At 42.8% G+C, this 14602-nt stretch overlaps 1 protein-coding gene across 2 annotated transcripts in view; it reads left to right on the top strand.

Moving 5' to 3' along the window:
- The first annotated feature begins 1921 nt into the window (after window positions 1–1921).
- Window positions 1922–14602, top strand: part of mpp7a (MAGUK p55 scaffold protein 7a) — a 119782-nt gene continuing 107101 nt past the window's right edge. For both annotated transcript variants that reach the window (XM_030349710.1, XM_030349711.1), the window contains exon 1: window positions 1922–2199. The gene's annotated coding sequence lies outside the window, so the exon portion shown is untranslated. The remainder of the gene's footprint in view (window positions 2200–14602) is intronic.

Consider the following 14602-nt stretch of genomic DNA (forward strand, 5'->3'; position numbering starts at 1 on the left):
TAATAATATGCAATAACACTATTTATGCACTTTAGAGGGTTTATGTATTTACTTTGATTCGAATTGGATTTCAAATATATTTTCTTTAAAGATTAACCAGTACACTTCCACTCCTTATTAAATATATTAGAGACGTGAATCTATCTCCCAATGCAACACATATGCTATACATTTGTTTGAATTTTACATGTAAATTATCAAAGCCATTAAAAATGTGATGCTTGGATAATTCTACTATTTACGTTTAAATTTCGGCGGGGTGGATTTTTGTATTATTTAATTTAGCAATCATACCAGACTATGATTTCTGAAATTACGTATTTTTCTTGTCCTGGCAACCTTTATCTGCAATTCTCCATTTACTTGTCCGACAGCAACAGTCGGAGCGTGATCAAATGTAATTGCAATCGACTATAAAAAAAACACATGGTTACTTCGATCATATTTTATAATTGACTGCATCATATACTTCACAACAAAACGATACGATAAGTTCAAGTTTATATCTGATCATCATAACAACAACAACATGCCCATGATACTTCATAACTTAATCTCTTGCGACACCTGGTGGTGATACTTTATTATCACCAATCTGAGATCTGATAATAAGCCCCGTCCATCAATGCATTATATTCTAATAGATCCCCTTATAACCAAAGTTCATAGACGTACATACAATTCACTGTTGTGAGCGCTAACAGACATTCGTTTAAGAATGATTAATAGGAGTAAAAAATAAAATAGAAAGAAATGGCAAAGTAGACTAGCAGCACGAAGAAAGGAGGTAAGCAGGCAGCGAAAGAGCCAGTACAACCATCTCCACCGGTGACAACGTATATCATACAGTAACCAGATATTTCGTATTGTTCTATACATATTTGAATACACTAGATTGCAAAAATATCACGGCAACTTCAACACATATAATCAAAACAAAGTTTGTGTGTGTTGGTTTGAGTGTGTGCATTTTTGTTTAGATTTCCCAATGAATAGATTAGAAGGCCCATAGCCCAACATTGAAGTGCATCGTTTTCGAATGCTGAATCGCAACCTCTTTTGTCCACAAATCAAGGCCAATCATCATGAAACAAAATAACCAAAACCCCTTTCCTGCCCTGTGACCTGTAGCTTGTTGTAAGCCATACCTTATTATAAATCCATGTTCAAGAATATCAATGCTGGAACTGCAAGTCAAATATTTCTCCATTCAGAACGTTACATACAAAAATGTTTCGGGGCTACATTACATTTATTTAATATCTTAGGTGTTTTCTCAAGCCGCTAGTTTCAAGTAATATTATATTCCTAATTAATTTACAAATGGCAGATCATTTTCTTAAAAATGTCCTGCTGTAGGGTTTCTTATACCATTCAGATTGGTTGCATCAATTACGACACAATTTGCATCTTCCTCGTTAATTTGTTTATCCTCTTCCTAACCGGTAGGGGAAGGTATTGAACCATTTTGCTACAAACAACGTAACTGAACTCACCTGTTCAACGCAACTGAATGCACAAGCCGAAAGTAATTCGAGCTGTGGTCGTCTACCATGTTTGATAACGTTTAGATTGTGGTTGTTCTGTCTTATATCAATTCACATTCATTTGTACTAATATGATAGCTTCCAAGATTTTGCATACATTGGTTATATAAATTTGTTTCAACTTTAAATGCACCACGATAATATTCGTCAAAATAAATTGCCGTGTGTGTTTTATAATCAACATTTAGGCACAAGTTTGGTCATGCAGAGAAAGACTTCCTTCTTGCAAACATAATATGATTGACTATTCAAAGAGCCAATAGAATTACTTAGTAACGCCTTCAAAAATAAATTGACCAATGACAGTAACGCCTGGAAGCTTACGTTGGGACGCCCCCCGGCACTGATCCCGGAGCCGCTTTCTACTTTCTTGTAACCAACCACTACCATTGTATTGTGGTGAAAACCTGATCTCCAAACAGCGTTTGTATGGATGACTATATCTCCCGTATTATGGTACGGACAGGCGTTTCGTTTTGAAAGGTACTGTTCACTAGATAGACAGAAAGCGTTGCTATTGACTGAGCAACAGTTAATAACAAATCACGGCCTCTAAGTAACTTGATAAGGACGGGTTTCCCACAAAAAAGGAATCGTTTAAGTGAATTCCTGACCGACAAGAGGCTATTCCGCACCAACGCCCGAAGCGATAGTGAGTACCAACGCTGTCTTCACTAAAGTTACATCCAGTTCAATGTTCCGATGGGAAGGTGGCATTTAGCTACCTCCCATAGTAAACAGTTTTTATGGATAACGGGAACAATATACTAATAGTCATTTTAACGCCCTCGTTAAACTGAAAAAAGTGACCTCTGCTGACCGCACAGTCGAATAATCAAATAGACCAGAAAGTGCTGTAGCCTAATTCAAAGATAAGGGAACAACGCCAACGACGTTTAATACAAGTCCAATACTTCCCTATTAAACTTTAATATAGCATACACATACATCCAGTCACACGCACATCATTGCAAACACGACTAGGCTACATCTTTCAAAGTTTAGACAAATTACGTATTTATTTAACTTCGAAAATATGACACTGTGTGTGTCTTTGTCTGTGTGTGTGTGTGTGTGTGTGTGCGTGTGCATGTGCGTGCATGAAATGTAATGTGCAATGTTTGCTGTCGCCAGTCACATGTTTAAGACCTGTTTGCTCTTTGTAAATCAGTTGTGTGCTCTACTATGGGGCACTGTACCAGGTCGTTTACCTGTGAATGCAATCCAATGGGTGCATTTGGACTGCATTCACCTTTTAGGGAGGTGGCCACTATGTATAAATATGATGTTTGGTACATAAAACAAGTTTTGTCTTTGACAAAATACTTTTTGACCTAACTTTTTGGATTTTCAGATTGTCTCACTGCAATCAATATCTGATTGATAATGCTGTCGCGGTGCTTTCATAAATGGCATGCAGCTCTTTGATATGATTGATATGTACAGTTTCAGTTTCATTTTGCCGAGTGTCTGTTGTTCTCTGGTTTTGTGTGAGTGAGTGTGTGAGATGGAGAGAGAGAGAGTGATGGGATGACCTCTTAAGCACCTTGTCTCTAGGCGGCGAGGAACATTGCTACAGGGTAACCTGGTGCCAGTGAAGTCTCAATACTGCTGCTCCTTTCTTTCTTTTTCTGCCATCTCCCCAGGGGTATCCTAGTTTGTCCTTACTGCACGTACACTAGAGGAAAATGGCGGCCTATCTCTTGCGTTCAAAACAGACATTGAGTCTCTCTCCCTTTTGGGAATTGGTATTGTATGTGAAATGAGTGTTGCTCATTACTAGTGTGGCTTGGCTTGTACCAATGTTGGCTCTGACGGCGAAGACAGCTGCAAGCCAATAAGCCCAATAGCCGAAATAACAATGAGACCTGATCAAGCGAAAGCTAAAGAAAAAAAGTTTTATTTCCGGCAAGGTCTCTTTCCCAAATGTTTTTTGACATTTTTAATAATGATCTGAGCAGTGGCAAAAAAAAGTACTTTCAGAGGAGGTACATTGGCAGGGCGCTAATATGGTCCTAATGGTTCAAATTCACATCTGCAATGGTTGAAGCATTTTTCGCTCAGTACTATTTTTTTTTGCTCTGCATGGGTCACTTTCACCCAAAATGATGTGATATAGGGTCCAGGTTGAAAAACCCTGAAGTTATCGTTTAATTTCAAACATAATTTGTGTTGCATTTTTGCAAGTAGGTTTATCACCAGACCATTCACCGATCACCGTTCCTGGGGAGGGCCCTGAGGTGTGGAGGTGCTTACTATGGCCTGTGTAGTCGTCCCGACAGGTGTCGTGAAGCTGCAGCCCTGCATAGCAGACATTCCTGAAGCTTTGTTTCTCGAGCAGTGGGTCAGCGAGTGGGGGTGGGAAGGAGCGGGCGGCGCGGGGGGGGGTGTCTGGGAACAGGGGAATGGTATGCCGCGGCTGAACTCCCAGAATTAATTTGAGCAACCTGCTGACGGAGACAAAGTTCTTCCTGTTGTGCGAGCAGCTTGACTCTTGTCTCGGGGAAGAAGGCTATTGGCAAACAAGACTGGTGTTGTGGCCCTCAGACAATGTATGGCATTGGCACCCATTATGGGAGGTCATGATTAGTTTATTTAATATGTCGGTGCCAGGCTACACTGGGCATCTCCTGTTGCGACCCTTATCTTATCTTGAGCCTTTTATGATTGTGTATTTGTCCGTTGGTGCTCTTGCACTATTTACACACTGACGGACGCCATGAGAACCAAGTTAAAGCCCAAGTTAATAGTTGGCATGTTACTGAAATCAAGGATTAGCTTGCATTAGTTGTGTGCTGTATCCTTTCTGTTTCTAATTGTTGATATTTTTGTAGATAACAATTATACATATGATACACAAGCAGGGTTTTGCAGGGGCCTTATATTGAAAGAGTTGACCAAAACACAACCAAAACCATTATGTACCAATTTACATGTTGCCCTTTTCAACGTGAAAATTATCACTCTAAACTGTGACCAAAGTAGTTCATCACAGGTCCTACTACCAGCAACCCAATGTCAATCATTGAAATCCTCTTCATTAATTAGGCTGCGGAACTAAATTATCACTGTGAGGTTGCGTGCAGTGCCCCCTTCCATCCATCCGTCCAGCTTTTAGTTTTTCATTCCGTCTTATCTGTCTAGCCATCCTTACATCTGTCCATCCATCCAAATGTATTCATCCAGCCATCCCTCTATCATTGCAATCATCTCTCAATCCATCCATCCATCCATCCATCCATCCATCCCTGCCCTTGCAATCTATGCATCCATCCATCCAGCATTCTTCCAGTCGTCCATGCAATTGCCGTGTCACTCACGGCGTCACGGATGCATTCTCGCTGAGTGATGGACCTGTGTGTCGGCCAAAGTTATACAGATGACATTGATTTCAAGGATGTGCCTGGCAAGAGCTCGCCTGGGAGCAGGGATGGGAGGCTGGGGGCGTGCTTTGGTTTGTGCGACGCTGCCCAATTTGTGCAGGCCTGCAGTGGTATCGCATGTCTCTACAGAGTGGCCCTGGCGCTCTGGGATGGAATGAGCCCACCCAGCAGATGCCAGCCATTAGACACCAGCGGTGGAAGGAGCATTAGATCATTTGGAATAGCACACATAAAACCACACAACACTGCACCCTAGACCCTGTTTTTGTTTTACAGATTTTCCACTAACCAGTCACTGGTGTGGGATGTGAAGTAGGCCAACTCAACCAAATGGAAGTAAGTTAAGAGTTGGACCTAATGTCAACCAGCATGGTACATGCATTGACCGTTATACGTGTAGATATAGTTTAGGATAATATCATAATTTTAATATACAATTTAGGCACAGACACTCATAAGCAACTTGCAGTGAATGTAGGTTGGAATATAGGGCTGAGGTAGATTGCTCATTGAAGCCTTCAGATAGGCTGCAGAATAGAATCCAGAAACTATTAGCTAAGACTTAGACACTAAATCTCACTAAATAGGAAAGAGATGGTCTCCAGACTTTTGTACGTGTTGGTCTTTTAAATTTAAGAACTTAAGTTGGATACACTATGTTGTCTTTATCCACACGTACTAAATTGATGAATAGTCTATTGGATTGCTTTGCTGGGTTTGTATTTTTGAGGCATTGATCTGCTTTAAAAAAGACTGACGCTGATCTTTGGTCTAGCTGAGCAAAAGGAAACCGCTTATTGTTGGCAGATCATGTGAACACAGCCTTCACATTGTGAGCTGTCAGGGGTGTGTATTAGTGGTCTTATTAATGGGCTACGCTCTTTGGCGTCTACATTTGGAAGTTGGAACGGTTTGCAGTAGGCCTCTGGAGTGCCTGGTTACCCAGTGTCATACGACTGTCCTGACTGTCCTTCTCCTCAAATGAGATACTGACGCAGTAATTAAAGTGTAACCAAACACGTTGGTCTTAGCTGTCTCCGCCCGGGAAACGGCTTTGAACGATGGGGCTGTCGGTTTAGTGAGGGGGCCGCGGAAGCCTGATGGAGTGGGTGTGTCGACCACAGAGGAACACCCAAGCTTCCACTTCCTTTCCTCGTAATAGAAAATGTGAGTGCCTTTAAAGGCAGCTCCTTATCCCCGTTTGAAGTTTTGGCTTCTGCATGACATGTGGGTTTCATTAGTTAGGTAGTTGGTAGAAGTCCTCCGTTTGGGGGGGTCTAGCCTCATAGTTAGAAGGTTGTTGGAGCGAACAGCTTTGACTTTTTGTTACAAAAGCACTAAATCCATCAGCTGCTTCTTATGAATTCAACAGCAACATGTTCCATGGCAACAGCCTCTGTTTGACCTCAGAATTCACAATCAACGAGCCAAGTCACTGCTATTCTGAAAATAAATGCACCGCATTGCAATAACATGTTTGGACCAAAATCCTCAGATGGCCATATACACATGATGTTTATTTAAATCCATTTGGATTTACAGTTTGTTAAACACGTTGGAAGCAAGGGATGAGGAGTCGGTAGCTGTCATTTCATTTCTGTGTTGCCAAAGCTTTCCAGTTCCCCCGAGGCCCTATTTAAACACAAAAGAAAAGTGTTCACTCTCACAACATCTACATGCTTTGTTGAGGTGTCCCTCATTCAACTCATGGCTCAATGCTTTCATTGTAAAATATTCTGTGCCTGTGCCAAACATTCAATGATGATGAATAATGAGTGCAGTGCAATTAGTCTGGACAGTAAGACGGATACTTTATTTTTCCTGTTCCTGTGCTGGTCACTTTAACGTTTTAAAGCACTTCAAAAAACCCTTTTAATTTCATGCTTTCACTCATGATAAAGTCATCTAATCTGGTGTGTGTGTGTGTGTGTGTGTGTGTGTGTGTGTGTGTGTGTGTGTGTGTGTGTGTGTGTGTGTGTGTGTGTGTGTGTGTGTGTGTGTGTGTGTGTGTGTGTGTGTGTGTGTGTGTGTGTGTGTGGGAGAGTTTCTCTTAAGCTGTTTGACTTCTGCCAGAGGGTTAGGCAGGGTCCTGGCAACATGATCTCATTGTGTGTGAATCATGGCTCCATCCCTTCTGTGTGTAGGGCATCTCAGGTGGCCTCTGCCCTGTCTTCCTTCTTGTTTAAACACTCTCAAATCTGCCACCTCTCCCTGGCTCGAGGCCCCGAAGGCTGACCCTATGTAATTGCCTGCTTAGAGCCTTTTATTTAACCTCTTTCACTACTTCGGGATGTTGACTGTGAAGTGTGTGTGTGTGTTTGTGTGTGTGTGTGTGTGTGTGTGTGTGTGTGTGTGTGTGTGTGTGTGTGTGTGTGTGTGTGTGTGTGTGTGTGTGTGTGTGTGTGTGTGTGTGTGTGTGTGTGTGTGTGTGTGTGTGTGTGCGCGCGCGCGCGTTGTACGACTGCTTACTCCCTGGCTTGTGTTTATGCTCGTGTCCGGCTATTTATGCATTCATCCATGTTTGGACCAATGGGCCTCGATCTATTGAGGCTCTTTCTATTCCCTCTTCACTCATTGAGCGCAATTAGAAGGAGTTACCTTTTGAAAAGGCCTTAACAAAAGCCTATTAGAAGCCCTATACTATCTCCCCTCTCCGTCGAGAGGGGCCTATACGTGATTAACGCCATTCAATCTGGATGATGACAGCCAGGGGAGCACTCTTCTCCAGCCGTCCAACCCCCAGTGAGGCTGCTGTGTTGTTTAGCTTGCTCCGCCTCACATCACATAGATCCGCTTTTCTTCCTCGTCCCTCCCTTGTCCTCCCACATTCAGGCCCAGTGTTGGGGTTAATTTGTTGGTAATCCTAAGCCTTTTGTCCCAAGCAGTGCACACAGTAGCCCGAGCAGTAGAGCCGGCGTATCTGCCGGAAGAGAACCAGGATCTTTGGAACGTGGAGCGTTCCTGTATGTTCTCCTTGAAGAGCAGAGGGTTTTAATGCAACCGAAGAAAGTCAGAGCTGAGGTCCACCGCCTTAAGGCCAGATGGCATTTAGGACCACTTCGCTCGTTCGATATTGCGCTAAGCCACCAGAGCCTCAGCCTACCAACAAAAATGCATTTCTTTAAACCCCACAGAAAGGCGACGATAGGAGCTCCCTCAGATATTTTAACAATTTCCCCTGAGCAAATTCCTCTGAGCTCCACTGTCCCGAAATAGAGTGGTATTTGAGTTTTTTCCTAAATTGTAGTTTCTATAACTACGCCCCTCAACACTGGACATATGGACGAGGGCACTCTCTCCAATAACATCCACGTGTAACCCCTGGTGAGAGCGCTTAACTCTAAACCCATGTTGAGGTCTGCTGTTCAAATCATGGTGAAACACTTGCTAATGTAATGACGTTCTTTAAGCTCTTAAGATGCGCATAGGTTGTGATAAAGCGGATGTCATTGGGAATTAAAGTAGGGCTTGGGCAACTTACTCAAGGGTACAGGTAGCTTGAGTAGATTGAGGATTACATTACATTTTGGCTGAGAGTCACACAGGCTCAACACAGCCCCATCCTGCCCTCCTTAACCATGCAAAGCCAAGATGGATGTTGTACACCACTTCTACCTTTCATTTTAGTGCAGTTACCCTACATGGTATTTAGTATGTTCCCCCTTCACGTACTAAGCACCCTTAAAATTCAAAGGTTGTGCTTTGCTGTCAAACATGTGTCGCACACACATCAAAGAACGGTCTTGAACGCTATGTTAGCTTTTAGCTCACCACTAATTACTGGCTGCTCTTGTGGAAAAACCTTCTTTAGAAACACTTCTTTGGCTCTGGTGCAATTAAAGTGTGGTATTTATAGTCTACCAGATTACTTAGCCTTGATATCAAAGGTTTCTAGTATTCGTGGGTGTGGGTGGGTGTTGGGTGTGTGTGGGTAATGATAATGGCTTACTCATCATCACACAGACAGAGGATTTGAATACACCTTGAATAGAATTCATTGTCCAGTGTGTCTCAGTTTCTAAGGTCTGTGCAATTGTTTTTGTAGCTTGAAAACGAAAAACTTGTGACTATAGCTTGAATGTACATGTGCATCGACTTGCTAGGTGTAACTTGTCTCCGACTATAACTTTATATAATAAGGTTTTTGTCTGCAATCAGCCAAAGCAAATCCCCAACACACAATATGAATCTAATGTGGATCGGTTGTTTGCTGAGATATGTTTTCTCTATGTTTGCAAGATAGGCATTTTAATAAGCAAGCACACAAGCATCACCGGATGCAACTGTCAAAGGCCAATCATCTTCTCTACATCCTCTGAAATTACATTTTCATTTCAAAATGACATTTGGTTTTCCATCTGCTACATTGAAGAACTGAACATCAATCACATTCAAATGTTACAACGGCTTTGGCAACATTTTGGTCCTTTTTTTTTTTAAAATATAATTCTTTCCGGAATATATTTATTTGTAGCCAACAACAAATTGAGTATGTTGACAAAAATACCAAAGCCATGATTCATTCAATTGCAGTATATGATGAAAGGCAAATAACACATCAGAGCCTTGTTTGATTTATGAAAATGGCCGCTTACTTAATATAAACAACTAACTATACTCTCATGCCCTCATTTTCGGCATATGCAACAAAGCTCCTATTTCACATTCCTCTCTCAAACCCAGCTCAGACAATGGCCCAGTCTAATGGCTCTCTTTTTTCACTTCTGTCCCCCCGTCTTCCTCTTTGTGTCCCGGATCGTCGCTGGACTGGGGAAAACAAAGCATCTCTTTTTCGTTGGTGTTCTGAAGCTGGACTGGTTCAGCCATTGCCCACTAATCTAGGTATCACATCAGTGACCTCCAGGCTTCACTAATGGGATGTCCACAGTCTGGGGAAAAATGGAAGCTGAGAGGGATGGCTGGAAAGCCAGATACAGTGGGAAGGAATGGAGAGAAGCGGCTTGGTGTGCGTGCGTGCGTGACCAAACTTGTGGTCTATTGGATAGAGGGGAATACTGGGGTATATTATTGAAGTACAGTGCTGCTTTTATAGGCAAGAAGGGTCTCTCATGTAGGAACAATAGAAATAGAGCCGTTATTGGTTTCTGGTTTCCAGTGATCAGTCCTTTTCAAGAGGAATGCTGAAGCACAACATAGCCTAGAGGTTCTCGAAAACAAACATCACGGAACGATGGGAATCCTTGTTTTTTCCTCTGCGTTTAGCTGTAAGAGGAGTGGTATCTAAGTGCAATTTGTAGGAGGAGTCGGAGGGAATATGTAATTGCATTTGATGTTGTGTGAATTAAGATGTGGCCAGTTCTTGACTTCTGAAATATGAAATATTTGATCCTCAAATATAGAAACAGGGATGGATCCATGTGACGAAACATTTTCCCACAATTTCAGTGTGACATTGGGGGACAATGTTTCGTCACATGGATCCACTGAGCCAGAGTAAATATCACCTCTGAATCAGCATGCTCGGAAGACACTGATGCAGCAGCTTCATCAAATATTCAGGTGGCCTTCCCTGCCCCCCCCCCCCCCCCCCCTCTCTCAGCTCGAATATTCCCTCAATGTTTTTTCAATGTTTCTTCGATGTTGCAATAGCTGTGAGCAGACACACACCGGCCAGTGCTATGTTTTTTGCTAAGCCAGTGACCTTATTGTAGGTTTTACAAGGTTTTACAAAAAATGCTATGCTAATGCTCCTCAAAAAAGCTATTCACTGTGGTAGCTGCTGGCCCTTGCTGTAAAATGTGTTGGGCTGCTGTTCTACAGAGTGTGAGCTGGCCAGGGATTCCCTGGTCAATGACAGAGCCTAGAGATCCTTTAGTCCACTCGATTAATCCGATCAACGCAACCAGCAGCCAGACGCTCAGAGGGGAAATCCTCTGCCATGGAGTGTGGCCAGCATCGTAAGGCTGATCAGGGCTGAAAACCGCCAGAGTGTGAGCCAATATCTAAGTAACTATCCATTACATATGTTAAAGTTCACCTAATTACACTGCACGGAGAGCCTTGCGTTGTGTTCTGTAGCTGCGCGATAAGAGACTGACGCTCTTCATCATTGCTCATCTTTGTTTTTAATATCCCTTAACCACCACTTCGAAAATAATATGGCGGGGGCTCGTCATTATTTACTCATCTTAATTCTTTAAATCCTTTTAACCACTACTCGGAGAGGAGCCGATTCAGCCGATAGGAATGCTTGTACTTTGCGGCCACCTCCATGACAGTGCTAAACTATATGTGAAACTGAATCCCTACTTCTTGGTCTAAGTCTGACATGTTTTGTGTCTTCTTCTGGCAAACATGAAGCTCAGGGGCCATATCCCTGTATTCAGTATTTACCTCTCCTTGTTTATATCCCAAGCGCGGGGCTTTTACTGTGAGGGTGACCCCTGAAAGGCACTCAGAAGTAAAGTGTTTGTGTGCACGCATGTGTCTCCTAAGTTACCAAGCTTCTTGCGGGCGTGCATGTGCAGGACCTACCATGACGGGTGCGTAGGTCTCTGATGGCCATGCTGCACTTTGTCCACTGGCTCCATTTAGCCCTTTTGCTGCAGAGCCACGGCGAGTGATGCTTTCTGTGAGCTGTTATAATGGATCGTGTGGATATCATCTGGGGGCGAATCTCCAATGGCGAGAGATGCCGTGAAGGATGACACTATTTCAGATCGGCTGACCCAACTTTGCAGAGAGAACCCGCCCACCTCCCTCTCCTCAGCCTGGCTGACCTGTCGTCACAAATCTGTGAATAAGGACGGGAAGTTGTTGTTTTGAGATTTAAGTTGAAGTTTTGTTTGCTCGTCTCCAAAAGTTGCCATCTATCATAATGTGTGGATGAGGCAAAGCTAGGCATCGTGTAAGTTCAGATCTAGTTAGATATGTATAAACAGAGGAATTGCAGCATTAACCAAGCAAAGAAATGTCATGCTCTTCCGGCTTTTTTGTACTAGGTTAAAACGGATATCTTGCATGCTAACTTCATGAAGGGCAAATGAGGCAAACAATTGTATACTTATAATCAAGAATATTTGTTTGTGGAAGTAGTGTGCCGCTTGTTCTTAGTAAAAGCAATGTGCCAGCCTGAACCCCTCGTTGCGGACGGGGAACTAAGTGATGCTTTTGCGAAAACAAGTTTGCAAGTGTAGTGTACAGACATAAACACAAAAGCGAGGATATGCCATTTCTGTGGTTGGGCGCCATCTCCTTGTATCAAACAAAGGCGTGAGTGAATGGGTGTGCTAGGCGGTGATGGGGAGGTCAATGAAGTTGGTGAGAGAGGAGACAGAGAGAGAGAGGGAGCGAGAGACAGGGAGAGGGAGAGACAGAAAGACGTATAGCTCTGCGGCCACGAGCGGCCCTCTGGATGGGGGCGGGGCCGTGAAGGATGGTGATGGGAAGTCCTTAGTCATGTATCACGTCCCTCTCATTTCCCACCCGTAGCATTGTCATTCCGCTCCCCCCCCTCCTATATCATGTAGCCTTACATCATGCTTGTATAATTTTTTTATGGACAGATTATTCAGACTAACAAGGTAAAGACAAGCCTGCACACGTCACAACAACAAATGGATGGAGGTGTCCTAGCAACCATTGGATAAATGGCCACAACTCATTTATTTTGTGTTTGTCCGTGTACTTTCTAAAGCCTCAAAGTGCATTGTGTTCATCTGGTTCTATTTGGATAAAGCTATGTTTAATGTCACTAGTCTGTTTGCTCTCACTCTGTCGTTGTCTCTTCCCAACTCTACTTGCCTTTCCTAGTCTGCAGGACCCAGAGAAGTGAAGAGATGATGTAGAATATAAAGGTTATTATTCCTTTTTCGTTTCAGGAATTATGCAACTTCTAGTTAAATAGAACATTACCAAGCTAGGGGTAAGTCTCATGGTTGAATAAGGAGTAAACCTACTATATTTTGACATTTATGACAATGTAAACTGTTTATGTAAGGCTCTTCTCCTTATTTAATAAAATCAATGCTTGCCTGCATGGAAATTCATTAAGTGACCTGGAGAGCTGGAGTGAAAAAGTTATAAAATTAATGTTCCCGCTAGGGGCCATTAATAGGTAACATTCATAGAAATATGGCTTATCATTGTAATTCTAGCCAACACTGCCACACAAATCTACAAGCTGACAGAGATATATATTTAGGTGTGTGTGTATTTGTTAATGTCTGTGTGGGATATTTAAAGGTCAGTGGTGCTAAAGTCTCTAGTATGCATGTTATTGTAACTTAATTTAGTTCCCTCTTTTTATTTAAAATCTCAGCATTCAGTAGAAGTAGTGTGTTTTGTAACCTGTATCCAGCTGTGTTTGAGTCTTGACTCGGGTTGCAAATGTCATCATTTTCCTTAACTGATAGTTGCACACATTAACATTCAATAATCGATTTATAACAATCAAAACGCACGTCGTCTTCTCTGTTTAAGTTTTTTGTAAACAATTCCTGCACCACATTTGTTACTTAAAACACTAATTCATGTTGCACAAATAATGTAAACAACCATAATTATAAAACACTAAAGGCAATGGCTTGAAACGTCCTTATTCAACAAATGGAGGTTCCAAACAAATCAAAAAAATGGGGCACAATTAATGCCATTTCTAGACTAACAAGGCAGACCGAAGCAGACCCATTTTTGTGAAAAAAGTGGTGAAAAAAACAAATTCATTTTTAATCTGTTACATTTCATAACAGTTATTACTTGATTTTTAATGACTTTTTTGCATCCCCAGTCTTTGATGCCCTCTCACACTGCTTGCCTTGCTCCGTTAGTGGTCATCATCATCATTTTTTCCCACTCGGCGCATTTCATGGCCTTGGGGCGCTTCTGCTGGAGAGTTGGAAGTCTCTGTTCCAGCATCAGCAGGATGTCTGGATTCGACATCACATCGCGACATCAGTCAGGGTTAGGTGCTTTGTCGAAGACACCTCGACACTCTGCGTGGTGAAGCCGGGGATCGAACCAACAACCTTCAGGTTACCAGCCAACCCGCTCTACCACCTGAGCTACTGCCGCCCCGGTCTTCAGCTAAAGTGCTGCACACACGTGCACACGCACGCACACGCACACGTGCACACACACACGTGGACAAACGGATGTACTCGTCCAGCAGAGACACCTGCGTGTTATCAGCTCGGGAGAGGAATTCCAAAGGGGCCCTTCTACTACCCTACTACCCCTCTCTGTCCTGCCTGACTTATCGCTGAAACCTGCGCTCTCACCATAATGTTTGCAGAGTTTCGCTCCGGTTATACTATTTGGTAATTTAGACTTTATGAGAGGAATATGGATTCCTCAGAGTTTTGTGCTCAATTTCTGTTTTCCTATAAAAAAAGCCCTTTCCATTAACGATATTTTCCCTGTATTACACTGAGATGTACTAGATGCCTCAAAGTAACATACTCTGTTTGACCCGTTCACTGTGAGCTCTGAGTTACTGAGTCCAGACCTCCTCGAAGGAACTACCCCCTTTTGAGGTGTATTTGAGCTGAGATTCTCGAGTTTTTTCGCTGTGTTTGCTCATGCTTCGGCCTCGGAACAGCAGGGAGGTAAGGGAAAAGCAACCAATACGACTCGGCCCTCTGGTGTGGAGGAGGAAACACTGGTTGTCAAGGTGTGTGTGTTCAGTGGAATGTGGAGGAGTGGGAGAAGCCA

The sequence above is a fragment of the Gadus morhua genome, chromosome 23 (genome assembly GCF_902167405.1).
Source record: "Gadus morhua chromosome 23, gadMor3.0, whole genome shotgun sequence".
In the NCBI taxonomy this organism is placed as follows: domain Eukaryota; kingdom Metazoa; phylum Chordata; class Actinopteri; order Gadiformes; family Gadidae; genus Gadus; species Gadus morhua.